At 51.4% G+C, this 17,794-nt stretch overlaps 1 non-coding gene and 2 pseudogenes across 1 annotated transcript; all 3 read right to left on the bottom strand.

Annotated features, from left to right (window-relative positions):
• Window positions 1-4,519: 4,519 nt before the first annotated feature.
• On the bottom strand, window positions 4,520-6,851 carry LOC146721503 (large subunit ribosomal RNA; annotated as a pseudogene).
• Window positions 6,852-7,909: 1,058 nt separating this feature from the next.
• Window positions 7,910-8,064, bottom strand: LOC146721502 (5.8S ribosomal RNA). The gene has a single exon (XR_014925630.1). It is a non-coding gene; the product is annotated as a 5.8S ribosomal RNA (ribosomal RNA).
• Window positions 8,065-8,879: 815 nt separating this feature from the next.
• Window positions 8,880-9,608, bottom strand: LOC146721501 (small subunit ribosomal RNA; annotated as a pseudogene; the record flags this gene model as incomplete).
• Window positions 9,609-17,794: the final 8,186 nt, after the last annotated feature.

The following is a 17,794-nucleotide window of genomic DNA, read 5'->3' as shown; positions in this document are numbered from 1 at the left end:
GAGAGAATGAGAGCGTTGCGGAAGTGAGTGAGATAGCGTGTATGAGAGTAATTGGTGCGAGACTCCGTAATTTCCTGTTTACGGAGACGAACAAAATTTCTAAGAGTGCGAGTGAGAAAATACTGGACATTGTGGGAGAATATGAGGAACAGATGATGAAAATGTTGTGCAAAAATGAGAGAATACAGGGGAAACTGGATGAGTGTATGCGTCAAGCGAGTCGGGATTTAGCCTACGGCGGAAGTGGAATGATCTATGCGAGCGTGAGTGCGAAAAATGTTGAAAAGAGCGTGATTGAAAAGGTACAGGAAGTGAATGTGAAAACGAGTGAAAACGAAAGAGAAGAGTTATGCGGTAATAGTGAGAGCGGATGATGCAAGTGCGAGTGTGACAAGTGAGGAAGTAAAGGAGAGAATGATGAAGCATGTGAGCAAGTCACTGAATGTGCGTGTGAAAGCGGTGAGGAAAGTGAGGAATGGAGGTGTAGCGATTGAGACGATGAGCGAGATTGAGTTGAAAAGAATAAGAGAGTGTGGTCAGTTTAAGAATGCTGGCCTAAAGGTTGAGCTGCCTCGCAAGATAGGCCCAAAGATCATCTTGTACGATGTGCCGAATGATATGGCGAGTGAAGTGTTAATGAGAGAAATGTATGAGAGGAGCTTGAAAGGGCGAGTGGATGAGAGAGTATTTATGGAACGTGTGCGTGTTGTGAGTAGGAATGCGAAGAAAGATGCAACCTGCGGAAATGTGATATTAGAAGTTACGAGTGCAATAAGAAATGTGCTCTGTAGTGTCGGACGAGTGTTTGTGCATTGGAAGGCCTTTAGGGTGAAAGAGTTTTTCAGTGTGCTGAGGTGCCACAAGTGCTTCGCATTTGGGCACATGATGCGGCAATGCACCGAAAAGGAAAGACTGTGCCAAAAATGCGGATGTGTAGGACACATGATGAGAGATTGTAAAAAGGAAAGTGTGTGTAGAAACTGTAAGCTGAAAGAAAGCAAATGTGATCACTCGGTTCTGTCCGAAGTGTGTCCGGAATACGTGAGAGCGTTAGAAAGAGAGAAAGCGAGAATAAATGACGAATGAATGGTGCGTGAATGTGGTGCAGTATAACTGCCAGAGAGCGTATGCGGTTATGTGTGATCTGGGTGAGATGATGCGCGAACGTCGAGTGAATGTAGCACTGCTGCAAGAACCGTATGAAAGGCATGGACGTGTGGTGGGCTTGCCCATAGGTATGGATGTGATTGTGTGCGAAAGTGGGACGATGAAAGCAGCAGTGGTGATAAATGACTCTAGGTTAGACGTGATGTACGTGAGAGAGTGTATGAATAAGCTTGGAGTGAGTGTGTGGTTGAAGGGGGACTTTGGCGAAATGAATGTGGTGTCCATGTATTGCCAGTATGGTAAGTGTATCGAGCCGTACTTGGCGTACATGGACAGAGTATGTGAGACGGCCGGGAGAAAGCGTCTGCTGATAGGTATGGATGCGAATGCCGTCTCTCCCTTGTGGTATAGCAAGGGTGGAGGCAGCAGAGAGAGTGAAGCGCGTGGTAGAGTGATTGAGGAATGGATGATTGCGAGCGGGATGAATGTTGTTGAATGAGCCAAGCGAGTTTTACTCGTTCAGCGGGCCGAATGGGGAGAGTGACATCGATGTCACTTTCGTGAACGGCGTGAATGGAGGGTGCCGGTATGAGTGGGAAGTAAAGCCGACTGGGGAGTGAGTGACCATAACGTATTGTTAATACGGATGGTACACAGAGAGAATGTATGTACGAATGTTGGCATGCGTAGATGGGTGTGCAAGGACGTAGACTGGGAAGGATATATGTGTGATATGCGAGAGAGTGCGTTAGAGGGTGCAGCGAGCGCCATAGACGAAGCGGATGCGCAGAGCTGTGTAGAGCGAATGATGAAATGGATCCATAGTGCGAATGATCGATGGATGAAGAGGTGTAAACCTGTGTATGCTAGGAAGCTTGTGTGGTGGACGGATGAGCTTGAGAAACTGAAGAAGGCTGTAGGAAGGAGCAGACGTGCCTACCAGCGTGCGAGAAAGAGGAATGGAAGCAGAGTGGAAGAAAGAATGAATGAATATAAGTATGTTTTGCGGGATTATAAGGAGGAAATGCGAAGAGTGAAAGAGGAAAATTGGAAGCGATTTGTGTGCGTGACTGGGAAGAGGGATCCATGGAGCGATGTATATAAGGTGTGCATGGGAAAGCGTGATAGGGTAAGATTAAGTGGCATAAAAGTGGGTGATAGAGTGACGAGTACATGGAAAGAAAGCGCGGATGAGCTAATGAAGAGATTCTTCCCGGCCGCAAGGACGAACGTGGCGATAGACGCCAGGGGAGACGTGAGGGAGGAAGAAAAGCAGTTTGAATGGAGCGAAGTGGGTGTGGCAGTGAGATCGATGAAAGTGGGTAAGGCACCTGGTATGGATGGTGTGAGTGCTGAGATGTTGCGAGCGATTTGGCGTGCTGTCCCGGTATGGATGAAAAGAATGTATGATGTATGTCTGAATACAGCGTGTTTCCCCCCGGCGTGGAAGACTGCGCGGGTAGTAGTGTTATTGAAGTCTCCCGATAAACCTAGGTCGGACCCTGGGTCTTATAGGCCCATTTGACTGCTGTCCGTGCTGGAGAAAGTGTTGGAGCGAATGATGGTTGGAAGACTCGAGCGAACGATGGGTGGAAGAATGTGTGACGCCCAGTACGGATTCGTAAGGAATCGGTCGACCGAGGATGCATGGAATCGAGTACATGACTGGGTGAATGGGTCGGAGAGAAAGTATGTGTTAGGAGTGTTCGTGGACTTCAAAGTAGCGTTTGATAACCTAGATTGGGAATGTGTGATCGAGAAATTGCGTGAGGTTGAATGTGAAGAAATTGAATTATGGAAGAGCTATTTTAGCGGCAGGCGTGTATGCATGATGGGTGCGTGTGACACAGTATGGAAAGACGTAAAGCGTGGCTGCCCGCAGGGCTCCATCTGTGATCCATTTATATGGAACCTAATGATGGATGAACTGTTGTGGCTGCTGCGTGAGAGTGAATGTAAAGTGGTTGCGTACGCGGATGACTTGTTGTTGGTCGTGGAAGGACAGAGCCGAGCGGAGTTGGAGAGAAAGGGTACTAAGTGGATGAGAATGGTGTACGAATGGGGAGTGAAAGTAGGTGTGAGTGTGTCTGAGAACAAGACTGTGATGATGTTGATGAAAGGTAGTATGGCTGGGACGAGGCCTCCCAATGTACGAGTGAATGATAGATGCGTGAGGTATGCGAGGAGCGTAAAATATCTGGGTGTTTGTGTGAGTAAAAGGATGAACTACAGGTTGCATCTGGAGGGTCTGAGAAAGAAATGTATGAATGTGGTGGGAAAATTAAGACGCGTGTTGAGAAGTGAGTGGGGTTTGCGAAAGAAAGCTGTGACTGTGTTGTATAAAGGTCTGTTCATGTCGTGTGTGATGTATGGAGCGAGTGTATGGTATGGAGTGATGAGATTTGAATATGCGAGGGAGCTCATAAATAGGTGCCAGCGAGTGGTGTTGAGTGCGTGTCTAAATGTATGTAGAACGGTCTCCACGGCGGCCATGCAAGTCCTTATGGGTGGCTTGCCGTGGGACCTGGAGTGCGTGAGAAGAGGAGTGTTGTATAAGGTGAGAAAGGGAATTAGTATGAGTGAGTATGATGTAGTGAATGATAGTGACTTGCGTGAGAGAGGTGTGAAAGCATGTATGGAATTGGTGAGTGAAAGGCTGTATGAGATGTGGCAGAATAGATGGAACACCGGTAGCCTCCCGGTGGGGCTCCCTACCTCCCTCACTACCCGGTGTTAGTCTAAGTCGCATGTATGACAGCTTCAGCATGCCTCGGACCCCGAACTGTGCATTCTCAGCGCCAGATCAGTCGACTCGGCCACGCATTCGCCACCATCAGCAACCCCGACAACGTTAGACGGGTCACCGTCGCGTACCTCGCTATTAGGCTACGCTGCCGATCGCCGCTACGACAGGGCCGGACGCTTTGCCCAGAACCTGGGATCGCTTTATCCTTCCACTGTCGTTTTATGGGTAAACTGTGATCGGTCGCCCGTTTACCCGCGCTTGCTTGAATTTCTTCACGTTGACATTCAGAGCACTGGGCAGAAATCACATTGCGTCAACACCCGCGAGGGCCATCGCAATGCTTTGTTTTAATTAGACAGTCGGATTCCCCTAGTCCGTGCCAGTTCTGAGCTGAGCGTTGAATGGCGGCCGAAGAGGACGACCACGACGGCTCGCGCCGCCACGGAAGCCTCGCAGCAAGGAAGATCCGCGGGAGGCCAAGGCACGGGACCGAGCTCGGATCCCGGGACCGGCGCGAGAACGCCGACCGTTCACCTCGCCCAGGCCCGGCACGTCAGCCAGACCCGCTTCCCGACCAAGCCCGACACGCCCCGCTCCTCAGAGCCAATCCTTATTCCGAAGTTACGGATCCAATTTGCCGACTTCCCTTACCTACATTATTCTATCGACTAGAGGCTCTTTACCTTGGAGACCTGCTGCGGATATGGGTACGAACCGGCGCGACACCTCCACGTGGCCCTCTCCTGGATTTTCAAGGTCCGAGGGGAAGATCCGGACACCGCCGCAACTGCGGTGCTCTTCGCGTTCCAAACCCTATCTCCCTGCTAGAGGTTTCCAGGGAACTCGAACGCTTATACAGAAAAGAAAACTCTTCCCGGATCTCCCGACGGCGTCTCCAGGTCATTTTGGGTTACCCCGACGAACACTCTTACGAGGGCCCGAATTGTATGCGGTTCCGCTGCCGGGTTCCGGAATAGGAACCGGATTCCCTTTCGCCCGACGGGCGTGTGTCTTTCGTATAATATTTATTATTATTTCTCGACACTCGAGTATATTGTACGCCGTCATTGACATAGGATTTCTCCTAGGGCTTAGGATCGACTGACTCGTGTGCAACGGCTGTTCACACGAAACCCTTCTCCACGTCAGTCCTCCAGGGCCTCGCTGGAGTATTTGCTACTACCACCAAGATCTGCACCGACGGCGGCTCCAGGCAGGCTCGCGCCCAGACCCTTCTGCGCTCACCGTCGCGACCCTCCTACTCGTCAGGGCTTCGTGACGACGCGAGAGAAGACTAACGCCCGCTCCCGGTTGCCGCCCCACTTGCCGCTGACGGCAGAGTATAGGCTCGACGCTTCAGCGCCATCCATTTTCAGGGCTAGTTGCTTCGGCAGGTGAGTTGTTACACACTCCTTAGCGGATTCCGACTTCCATGGCCACCGTCCTGCTGTCTTAAGCAACCAACGCCTTTCATGGTGTCCCATGAGCGTCGAGTTGGGCGCCTTAACTCTGCGTTTGGTTCATCCCACAGCGCCAGTTCTGCTTACCAAAAATGGCCCACTTGGCACTCTGATCCGAAGATGCTCGTGGCTTCATAATTCAAGAAAGCCAGAGATCTCACCCATTTAAAGTTTGAGAATAGGTTGAGGTCGTTTCGGCCCCAAGGCCTCTAATCATTCGCTTTACCAGATGAGACTCGCGCGCGTTCCGTGCGGAACGGCCGAGTGCCAGCTATCCTGAGGGAAACTTCGGAGGGAACCAGCTACTAGATGGTTCGATTAGTCTTTCGCCCCTATACCCAGTTCCGACGATCGATTTGCACGTCAGAATCGCTACGGACCTCCATCAGGGTTTCCCCTGACTTCGTCCTGACCAGGCATAGTTCACCATCTTTCGGGTCCCAACGTGTACGCTCTGGGTGCGCCTCTTCTCGCGATGAGAACGAGACGCCCCGGGAGTGCGAGGCCGCATCGCGACGCGGCCCATCCTCCCTAGGTCGACGGCCAGGGCCGACCTTCACTTTCATTACGCCTTTAGGTCTCGCGACAAGTCCCAATGACTCGCGTACATGTTAGACTCCTTGGTCCGTGTTTCAAGACGGGTCCTAAGAGTACCCAAAGCAGTAGCGTCGCCGACCGGTATCGGTCTCCCGCGAGACCGCGGGAGACGTTCGCAGGCCTGTCGAAGGTGTACCGTACTGTAACCAACAGCGGGCCAGGACCGGGGACGGCGCGAAGTCCGTAACCTCCGAGTACCGTGGCGCGCGCTTGCGACGGTCTCGACGCACCGTGAATAGTGCGGCCTGATACCTTGCGCGTACCGCCGAGCAGCCGGCCGGGCGACCGAGGGTTTGTCGCGTGCCGTTTTACCGGCGACGCGACAGACACCGCACCCGGGCCGTAGACCGACACCCAGCGGGTCGCGACGTTCTACTTGGGGAGAAGTGCACGACGACGAGCGCCGGACATCGGCGCACGGTAGCGTGCCCGCGCGCGAGCCGCAAGGACTCCGCGGGACATCGCCGACCGACGCGAAGCCAGCGCCGCTGACGATGAATCTCCCCGTTCGATCTTTTGGGTTTCTTAGGTTTACCCCTGAACGGTTTCACGTACTCTTGAACTCTCTCTTCAAAGTTCTTTTCAACTTTCCCTCACGGTACTTGTTCGCTATCGGTCTCGTGGTCGTATTTAGCCTTAGATGGAGTTTACCACCCACTTAGAGCTGCACTCTCAAGCAACCCGACTCTAAGGAGAGATCCTCCCGAGGCGCGCACCGGTCGCTACGGGCCTGGCACCCTCTACGGGTAAGTGGCCCCATTCAAGATGGACTTGGACGCGACGCGGCACCTCGGGATAAGCGGATCCTCCCAAACACCACATTTCCCTGCGGCGGAACCGCGGGATTCGGTGCTGGGCTCTTTCCTGTTCGCTCGCCGCTACTAAGGAAATCCTGGTTAGTTTCTTTTCCTCCGCTTAATAATATGCTTAAATTCAGCGGGTAATCTCGCCTGCTCTGAGGTCGTCGCATAGTGAGTTTTCGTAGCCGTTTGCCTCCTCCGCGTCGCTCATCGTCGTCTCTCCTCTATAATATATATTATAAGAGGGAGAGAGAGAGAGCGTCGAACGAGAGAGCAGCAGCGGCAGCACACGAAATACGCGAGAAGGCAAATCGCCGGGGCGCTAACCGCACACACACTCGTTGGTGGTAATGGAGACGATATATCGCGGGGTTCGAGATTCTCGGATCTCCCTTCTCTTTTATATACGAAATTCGGGCGGAATCGATTCGACGAGTACACGACGCGGCGCGCCGGTCCCCTTTTTTCGCTTTACGAAAATTTCGTTAGCTCGGACACGCGGTCGGCTCGCGATTCAAAACCCTTCTCCGTAAAGAGGTAAAGGATTACGAATGCTCTCTCCGCCGGACGACGACGCGCCGTATATTTCTCCGTAATACCGTTATGTGTGCGGGCAAGGGCGCCTCGGCATAAGACGCGCGAGCGCTATCGCACCGAGAGACGCGGCACAGAGTGCGAGAGCAGTCCGGTCAGTCTGTGTGATGTACGGAGAGGAGAGACGGTGAGACAAGCGCTACCTACTTTCGGGAGACAACGACGCACGCGCCGCTCTAGGGAAAGCGGTGCCATTCACCGTCCTGACCCTTTTTTTGGCCGTTTGTTGCTCCCTTCGCGCGCGCTCTTACTCTCATCCCATTTCTCCTCGGCTCTCGCGTACACACACGACTTGGATACACAAACACGCTCCCCCTCTTAATTCGCGCAGCATTCTCTGGGCGCGCGTTCGCCAACGTTTTACACGCTTGTGCGCTTCACCTCCTCATTATTATTATTATTTCGGTGTGTCATTTCAGACGACGCCAGGATTTGCACCGCGGCCGGTCGGCGCGGCACAGACACCTCGGGCGAACGTCCAACGATCGCTCGTACGCCCATTGTAAGCGTTGCACAGGGCACAGGCGACGCGCGCGCCATTCTCTGGTCGCCCGCGTCGTGGCCGTGCGCGCTTTTCGGGCGCAAGCAGTTTAGGGGTACTAAAACGACCCTCAGCCAGGCGTGGTCCGGGAATTGTATCCGTGGACCGCAATGTGCGTTCGAAATGTCGATGTTCATGTGTCCTGCAGTTCACAAGTTGACGCGCAATTAGCTGCGTTCTTCATCGACCCACGAGCCAAGTGATCCACCGTTCAGGGTAATCGTTCGAAATTTTTGCGTTCGCGAAGAAACGCGCTTCTCGTTCAACCATCGTGGTCTCTTCTCTCGGACGAGAGAGAGAGAGAGAATAATCGTGGTGGCTCTTCGATCAGCCTGTCCGCGCGCGTCCGAGGACGCGCGCGGACCGCCGCCTCTCGCCAGGGAAGGCTACGGCACAAAGATAGAGTTGTGTGTTTCTCGTTCGGAGCGTCTCTCCCGCAACGGGAGAGCCGGGGCGGAAGCTCTTTGAAGAAACCGTCGGACCGACACAGTTGACAGATTGGTCGAAATATCATCGATCCCTTCTCTGTGTTATATATATATATTATAATAATATATGGGGGTCCTCTCGCTCGGCACTCGCGGTCGCACACCGTGTGTTCTCGGCACGCTGACCGCTGCCCCGCGACAACGGGGAGGGCGCGCGTCGACGAACGTCGTGGGTGCTGCACACACGCGTGCGCGGGCATAGGTTACCACCGGTTCGCGCTCAACGCCGAATCGACGCTCTGTGTGTGTGTGTGGACGGAGAATGGCACACACACGAGCGTGATCGCGAAGCGTCTCGCTCCGAATCGTCGTCGAACACCGCCGGGCGCGCTGCTCTGCTTGCCGACTACTTTCGGTCAGAGAGGCGCGACGGCGTCCGTCGTTATATCAAAACACAACAACAAATTCCGTCAAATCCGTTATTTTCTTTTTCTCTGAGAGCGCCTTTTCAGCGCGTCCATTCAGTCGCCGACTGCTGCGAGCGCGCGTCTCTCCCAAAAGAGAGGACTCTCGACGCAGAGCAGGACCTCCGGAACGTTAATGATCCTTCCGCAGGTTCACCTACGGAAACCTTGTTACGACTTTTACTTCCTCTAAATGATCAAGTTTGGTCATCTTCCCGGCAACATCGGCAATGCCGAGACATTGCCGCGCACCAGTCCGAAGACCTCACTAAATCATTCAATCGGTAGTAGCGACGGGCGGTGTGTACAAAGGGCAGGGACGTAATCAACGCGAGCTTATGACTCGCGCTTACTGGGAATTCCTCGTTCATGGGGAACAATTGCAAGCCCCAATCCCTAGCACGAAGGAGGTTCAGCGGGTTACCCGGGCCTTTCGGCCAGGGAACACACGCTGATTCCTTCAGTGTAGCGCGCGTGCGGCCCAGAACATCTAAGGGCATCACAGACCTGTTATTGCTCAATCTCGTGCGGCTAGAAGCCGCCTGTCCCTCTAAGAAGATTTGTTTGTACGTTGGTAGTAAAAACCCGCCAGCCGAAGCCGGGGGCCTTCGCGATACCATAAGGTACGCCTATTTAGCAGGCTAGAGTCTCGTTCGTTATCGGAATTAACCAGACAAATCGCTCCACCAACTAAGAACGGCCATGCACCACCACCCACCGAATCAAGAAAGAGCTATCAATCTGTCAATCCTTCCGGTGTCTGGGCCTGGTGAGGTTTCCCGTGTTGAGTCAAATTAAGCCGCAGGCTCCACTCCTGGTGGTGCCCTTCCGTCAATTCCTTTAAGTTTCAGCTTTGCAACCATACTTCCCCCGGAACCCAAAAGCTTTGGTTTCCCGGAAGCTGCCCGCCGAGTCATCGGAGGAACTTCGGCGGATCGCTAGCTGGCATCGTTTATGGTTAGAACTAGGGCGGTATCTGATCGCCTTCAAACCTCTAACTTTCGTTCTTGATTAATGAAAACATTTTTGGCAAATGCTTTCGCTTCTGTCCGTCTTGCGACGATCCAAGAATTTCACCTCTAACGTCGCAATACGAATGCCCCCATCTGTCCCTATTAATCATTACCTCGGGGTTCCGAAAACCAACAAAATAGAACCGAGGTCCTATTCCATTATTCCATGCACGCAGTATTCAGGCGAAGGTAGCCTGCTTTAAGCACTCTAATTTGTTCAAAGTAAACGTACCGGCCCGACTCGACACTCAGTAAAGAGCACCGCGACGGGATATTAGTTGGGCCGCCCCTCGCGAGGCTAAGCCCACCGGTAGGACGTCCCACATCACGCCAGTTAAACACCGCGAGCGGTGAACCGACGGTGTGCGACACAGATTCAACTACGAGCTTTTTAACCGCAACAACTTTAATATACGCTATTGGAGCTGGAATTACCGCGGCTGCTGGCACCAGACTTGCCCTCCAATGGATCCTCGTTAAAGGATTTAAAGTGTACTCATTCCGATTACGGGGCCTCGGATGAGTCCCGTATCGTTATTTTTCGTCACTACCTCCCCGTGCCGGGAGTGGGTAATTTGCGCGCCTGCTGCCTTCCTTGGATGTGGTAGCCGTTTCTCAGGCTCCCTCTCCGGAATCGAACCCTGATTCCCCGTTACACGTTCCTCATCGGAGGAACTTCGGCGGATCGCTAGCTGGCATCGTTTATGGTTAGAACTAGGGCGGTATCTGATCGCCTTCGAACCTCTAACTTTCGTTCTTGATTAATGAATGAGGGAGAGAATGAGAGCGTTGCGGAAGTGAGTGAGATAGCGTGTATGAGAGTAATTGGTGCGAGACTCCGTAATTTCCTGTTTACGGAGACGAACAAAATTTCTAAGAGTGCGAGTGAGAAAATACTGGACATTGTGGGAGAATATGAGGAACAGATGATGAAAATGTTGTGCAAAAATGAGAGAATACAGGGGAAACTGGATGAGTGTATGCGTCAAGCGAGTCGGGATTTAGCCTACGGCGGAAGTGGAATGATCTATGCGAGCGTGAGTGCGAAAAATGTTGAAAAGAGCGTGATTGAAAAGGTACAGGAAGTGAATGTGAAAACGAGTGAAAACGAAAGAGAAGAGTTATGCGGTAATAGTGAGAGCGGATGATGCAAGTGCGAGTGTGACAAGTGAGGAAGTAAAGGAGAGAATGATGAAGCATGTGAGCAAGTCACTGAATGTGCGTGTGAAAGCGGTGAGGAAAGTGAGGAATGGAGGTGTAGCGATTGAGACGATGAGCGAGATTGAGTTGAAAAGAATAAGAGAGTGTGGTCAGTTTAAGAATGCTGGCCTAAAGGTTGAGCTGCCTCGCAAGATAGGCCCAAAGATCATCTTGTACGATGTGCCGAATGATATGGCGAGTGAAGTGTTAATGAGAGAAATGTATGAGAGGAGCTTGAAAGGGCGAGTGGATGAGAGAGTATTTATGGAACGTGTGCGTGTTGTGAGTAGGAATGCGAAGAAAGATGCAACCTGCGGAAATGTGATATTAGAAGTTACGAGTGCAATAAGAAATGTGCTCTGTAGTGTCGGACGAGTGTTTGTGCATTGGAAGGCCTTTAGGGTGAAAGAGTTTTTCAGTGTGCTGAGGTGCCACAAGTGCTTCGCATTTGGGCACATGATGCGGCAATGCACCGAAAAGGAAAGACTGTGCCAAAAATGCGGATGTGTAGGACACATGATGAGAGATTGTAAAAAGGAAAGTGTGTGTAGAAACTGTAAGCTGAAAGAAAGCAAATGTGATCACTCGGTTCTGTCCGAAGTGTGTCCGGAATACGTGAGAGCGTTAGAAAGAGAGAAAGCGAGAATAAATGACGAATGAATGGTGCGTGAATGTGGTGCAGTATAACTGCCAGAGAGCGTATGCGGTTATGTGTGATCTGGGTGAGATGATGCGCGAACGTCGAGTGAATGTAGCACTGCTGCAAGAACCGTATGAAAGGCATGGACGTGTGGTGGGCTTGCCCATAGGTATGGATGTGATTGTGTGCGAAAGTGGGACGATGAAAGCAGCAGTGGTGGTAAATGACTCTAGGTTAGACGTGATGTACGTGAGAGAGTGTACGAATAAGCTTGGAGTGAGTGTGTGGTTAAAGGGGGACTTTGGCGAAATGTATGTGGTGTCCATGTATTGCCAGTATGGTAAGTGTATCGAGCCGTACTTGGCGTACATGGACAGAGTATGTGAGACGGCCGGGAGAAAGCGTCTGCTGATAGGTATGGATGCGAATGCCGTCTCTCCCTTGTGGTATAGCAAGGGTGGAGGCAGCAGAGAGAGTGAAGCGCGTGGTAGAGTGATTGAGGAATGGATGATTGCGAGCGGGATGAATGTTGTTGAATGAGCCAAGCGAGTTTTACTCGTTCAGCGGGCCGAATGGGGAGAGTGACATCGATGTCACTTTCGTGAACGGCGTGAATGGAGGGTGCCGGTATGAGTGGGAAGTAAAGCCGACTGGGGAGTGAGTGACCATAACGTATTGTTAATACGGATGGTACACAGAGAGAATGTAGGTACGAATGAGGGCATGCGTAGATGGGTGTGCAAGGACGTAGACTGGGAAGGATATATGTGTGATATTCGAGAGAGTGCGTTAGAGGATGCAGCGAGCGCCATATACGAAGCGGATGCGCTGAGCTGTGTAGAGCGAATGATGAAATGGATCCATAGTGCGAATGATCGATGGATGAAGAGGTGTAAACCTGTGTATGCTAGGAAGCTTGTGTGGTGGACGGATGAGCTTGAGAAACTGAAGAAGGCTGTAGGAAGGAGCAGACGTGCCTACCAGCGTGCGAGAAAGAGGAATGGAAGCAGAGTGGAAGAAAGAATGAATGAATATAAGTATGTTTTGCGGGATTATAAGGAGGAAATGCGAAGAGTGAAAGAGGAAAATTGGAAGCGATTTGTGTGCGTGACTGGGAAGAGGGATCCATGGAGCGATGTATATAAGGTGTGCATGGGAAAGCGTGATAGGGTAAGATTAAGTGGCATAAAAGTGGGTGATAGAGTGACGAGTACATGGAAAGAAAGCGCGGATGAGCTAATGAAGAGATTCTTCCCGGCAGCAAGGACGAACGTGGCGATAGACGCCAGGGGAGACGTGAGGGAGGAAGAAAAGCAGTTTGAATGGAGCGAAGTGGGTGTGGCAGTGAGATCGATGAAAGTGGGTAAGGCACCTGGTATGGATGGTGTGAGTGCTGAGATGTTGCGAGCGATTTGGCGTGCTGTCCCGGTATGGATGAAAAGAATGTATGATGTATGTCTGAATACAGCGTGTTTCCCCCCGGCGTGGAAGACTGCGCGGGTAGTAGTGTTATTGAAGTCTCCCGATAAACCTAGGTCGGACCCTGGGTCTTATAGGCCCATTTGACTGCTGTCCGTGCTGGAGAAAGTGTTGGAGCGAATGATGGTTGGAAGACTCGAGCGAACGATGGGTGGAAGAATGTGTGACGCCCAGTACGGATTCGTAAGGAATCGGTCGACCGAGGATGCATGGAATCGAGTGCATGACTGGGTGAATGGGTCGGAGAGAAAGTATGTGTTAGGAGTGTTCGTGGACTTCAAAGGAGCGTTTGATAACCTAGAGTGGGAATGTGTGATCGAGAAATTGCGTGAGGTTGAATGTGAAGAAATTGAATTATGGAAGAGCTATTTTAGCGGCAGGCGTGTATGCATGATGGGTGCGTGTGACACAGTGTGGAAAGACGTAAAACGTGGCTGCCCGCAGGGCTCCATCTGTGATCCATTTATATGGAACCTAATGATGGATGAACTGTTGTGGCGGCTGCGTGAGAGTGAATGTAAAGTGGTTGCGTACGCGGATGACTTGTTGTTGGTCGTGGAAGGACAGAGCCGAGCGGAGTTGGAGAGAAAGGGTACTAAGTGGATGAGAATGGTGTACGAATGGGGAGTGAAAGTAGGTGTGAGTGTGTCTGAGAACAAGACTGTGATGATGTTGATGAAAGGTAGTATGGCTGGGACGAGGCCTCCCAATGTACGAGTGAATGATAGATGCGTGAGGTATGCGAGGAGCGTAAAATATCTGGGTGTTTGTGTGAGTAAAAGGATGAACTACAGGTTGCATCTGGAGTGTCTGAGAAAGAAATGTATGAATGTGGTGGGAAAATTAAGACGCGTGTTGAGAAGTGAGTGGGGTTTGCGAAAGAAAGCTGTGACTGTGTTGTATAAAGGTCTGTTCATGTCGTGTGTGATGTATGGAGCGAGTGTATGGTATGGAGTGATGAGATTTGAATATGCGAGGGAGCTCATAAATAGGTGCCAGCGAGTGGTGTTGAGTGCGTGTCTAAATGTATGTAGAACGGTCTCCACGGCGGCCATGCAAGTCCTTATGGGTGGCTTGCCGTGGGACCTGGTGTGCGTGAGAAGAGGAGTGTTGTATAAGGTGAGAAAGGGAATTAGTATGAGTGAGTATGATGTAGTGAATGATAGTGACTTGCGTGAGAGAGGTGTGGAAGGATGTATGGAATTGGTGAGTGAAAGGCTGTATGAGATGTGGCAGAATAGATGGAATAAGTGCGAGAAAGGAAGAGTGACGTATGAATTTATAAAGAATGTAAGGTTCGCGGGTGAGTGCCGAGAGTTCGAGCCTAGCTTGAGCCTGGGCTATATCCTGACAGGGCATGGAAGTTTGAATGAATTCCTGTATAAGCGTGGTCTGTCTGAGAGTGAGAGCTGTGCATGCGGAGCGGAGAGAGAGAATTAAAAGCATGTGTTGGTTGAGTGTCCAATGTATGGTGATGTGAGGAACCTGAGTGAGTGGGGTGTGATTGTGCGAGAGAATGGCAGTGTGGATGTGAGTCGCATGTTGGAATGTAAGGAAAGGTATGAAAGTGTTGGTGTGTATGCGAAGATTGTTTTTCAGAGAAGGAGGGCGATGCTGAAAGGAGGATAAGAGAAGCCGATGTTCCCGAGGAACATAGGCCGACCACTGCCTGGGAGGTGTAGGCCTCCGAAAGCTGGGAGTGGTCTCGGCCACGAAGATCCAACCAGTGATCTTGACTGGTACCACGGGAGTCGGGTTGCCCAGGGGGATTCGTCCCTCGTCCCGGCAATTGAGGTCGGACTCGTGGGGGTAGTGGTTGAAGCCGCATGCTGGTTAGGGGCTCTCGGGCCTCGACGGGTGAGCAGCGTATCTGCTCGGGCACCAGTCCTGCACAGCTGGTAGAGCGTTGGACAGGCGCTCGCCCCAACCGGTGGGTTGCCGAAGAGTCCTACAAACTCGGAGGCGCTACTGGTAGTTCCTGGCCTGCTGGAACGAGCTGATTGGGCTTATCCCAATTCCGCACCCATGGGGGTCGTGTGATTAAGCTCTCTGAGCAGGTACCGCACGTTAAATCAACCACGGACATCTGTTCCTATCTACTTTCCCCAGGAGGCTATTGACAATTCGACAGTAGTACGGGCATGACGCACCCGGGGCCCATAGGTCCCTTTCAAGCCAGGATGGGAGGCATCGTGTCTGGGGCTGCATGGCCGCGGGAAGATTAATTTGCGCGACCGCAAACGATCCCCCAGGGGCACCTGGCGCAACCTCTGTGGTATATAAGTCGCCCTACCCAGGTGATGGAGGCTCTGCCTGAGTGGACATTTTTTTTCCTGCCATACTCGTGGGATATACATGGAAAGAACAAAACTCAAACAAAAACACAAAAACTTGGCTGATACTTTGGTAACGACTAATGCTGGCACGAAAGTAACCGAAACTCTGAACGCCGAAAAAGAGAGAAAAAGAGAATTGCTGTTTGCGCGAAGGGGATCTGTAAGTAGATCACCACCTCCTTCGGGTAGTACCCAAAAAAACACTGAAGAGACGCATGAAGGGAACACAAGGCTGAGTGATTCTGAAAATGAGAAGGATGGATATGAAAGATTAGAACAGAGCACAGGAGTAAATGAAGTAGAGGAGATGATGGAGACAAAGGAACAGCTCGAGACATTCATGTTTAATGATAACAACAAAATAACAAAATCTGCAATAAAATACATATTGTCCAAATGGGCAGTACTAGAAAATAGACTACATAATGTAGTTTTAGAAAAAGAAAAATGGAAAGCTGCTTACCAAGCTGTTGCTGACTTGAGGCCTAAAGGACTCTCCTATGCCAATGTTACGGCAGGAACTCCAAGGACTGCTACAGGTGCTGTAAAAGAAAAAGAAAGGAAGTCAGATACTACGCACAAAGTAGTACTCATTAAACCTATAAAAGAAGACGAAGATGCGAGAACGAATAGTGAAATAAAGAAGGAGGTTATAAAGGAACTGACAAGTACAAATAAAAGGCTGAGGATAAAGGCAATAAGGCAAATAAGAGGAAAAGGAGTAGTGGTGGAGGTAGATGAAAGAGACGGGGACTTTGTGAAAAGAATAAACCTAACAACAAAGAAATTGAAAGTAGAGGAGCCAAGGAAAATAAATCCTACTCTTATAATTTATGACGTAGACAGGGAATATAAGTTTGAAGATCTCAAAGAAGATTTCATTCTTAAAAACTGTGACGATCCGGATCCAATCGAAATAGAAGAATACAAAAAGGATTGTGTGGGAGTAACTATGACTCTCTCGGTCCTCAAAGCAACACGCTGCGATGGTACTTAGAGAGAGTCGTGGTTGGTTCGTGATGCGCCAACGAAGTCCTCTAGTAAGGACCTTCAGCCTCTCACGTCCAAGTTGTACCTCCATCTCCTTGTGGTGCTCCCGGAAACGGCCTACTTTGAAAGTTTAAACTCGGTAGGTGTCGACTAAGAGAGTGTACAGCGAAGTGCGCCCCTAAGGGCTTCGGCCCATGCGCCTACGGTCATGGTGAGTTGTGGGGCTAAGAAAGACCGGGGTTTCTTGGGGGCTCTCGGTTGTCAATCCGTTTGCCCCCCTACACGCAGTTAATTATGGAGAGAAATTTGAATGAGAATACTGTCCCGGGTTCTCGGATGGCCCGGGGACTGCGTGCGAGTGCTCGCTTGAGTGAGAGCGCGAGAGGTGCGGAGGACCCTGACGGGGTCGCAGCTGGTCCGTCGCAAACCACTATAAGGACCAGCCAGGCTGAAGTGGACAGCCTAGAGGAGGAAATGGTCAGCTGTGAGCAGTGTTCGGCGAGGTTTAGGAACATGCGTGGTCTTGGTGTCCACAAAGTACGTGCTCACCCACTACAAGCCAACAGTGCTATCAATGTTGACCGCGTAAAGGCCAGATGGTCAGTTGAGGAAACTAGACTCATGGCACGCGCTGAGGCTGAAGGCACCTTAGCCGGGGAGCTTTTCATTAACCAGTATCTGGATACAAGGTTCCCCAATAGGAGTCTCGAAGCCATCAAGTGTAAACGGCAACAGGAGCCTTACCGAGTGATGGTTAGAGACTTCTGCCACGAGATCCAATCGCGTCGCGCGATTGTGATCGATGAGGGCGATAGGGATGGTGCGGTGATGACACGAGCCGACACCATTCCTGCGGCCACTGAGGCTAGTACTGACGATCAAAGCGCACATCAGCCTTCCCCTGAACAAAGTTCTCAGAGGCTGCGGGACAAGATACAATCACTCGTAGAGCAGAGTGCGGCGTTCCGTAGCTACGAGGCTGATACTCTTGCTGGCACGGCAAGAGATGCTCTGACGGCGGGGAGGGTCGACGTCTTGGCTATCAAGAGATGGCTGGGCATGATCTTCCCTCGGCCGCTACAAGTGCGCCCTCCGCAACGCGTTTCGGCAAAGAAGCACTGTCCTCCAGTCAAGCGAGTGAGCAGGGAGCAGAGGAGAAAGAGGGAGTATGCAATTTTGCAATCCTTCTACAAGAAGAACAAGAAGTCCTGTTTGTCGCGTATCCTCGAGGGCGACTCGGTGCGCAAGAGGCCGTCTGCTGTCGAATTCTTTAACTGCTGGCGCCCCATTATGGAGGCCTCCAGCGGTGCGGATGGAGACATGACGGACTTGCGTGAGTCGTTTGAGGAAGCGGCACAGGCTGCGAGTGCTGGCCGGGGCCGTACGTCAAGTTTGAGAG

Source organism: Nylanderia fulva, unplaced genomic scaffold, assembly GCF_048542155.1.
Source record: "Nylanderia fulva isolate GAGA-0341 unplaced genomic scaffold, ASM4854215v1 Scaffold464, whole genome shotgun sequence".
Classification (NCBI taxonomy): Eukaryota; Metazoa; Arthropoda; class Insecta; order Hymenoptera; family Formicidae; genus Nylanderia; species Nylanderia fulva.
Note: the sequence above shows the minus strand (reverse complement) of the source record. Positions and strands in the feature narration are given on the sequence as shown.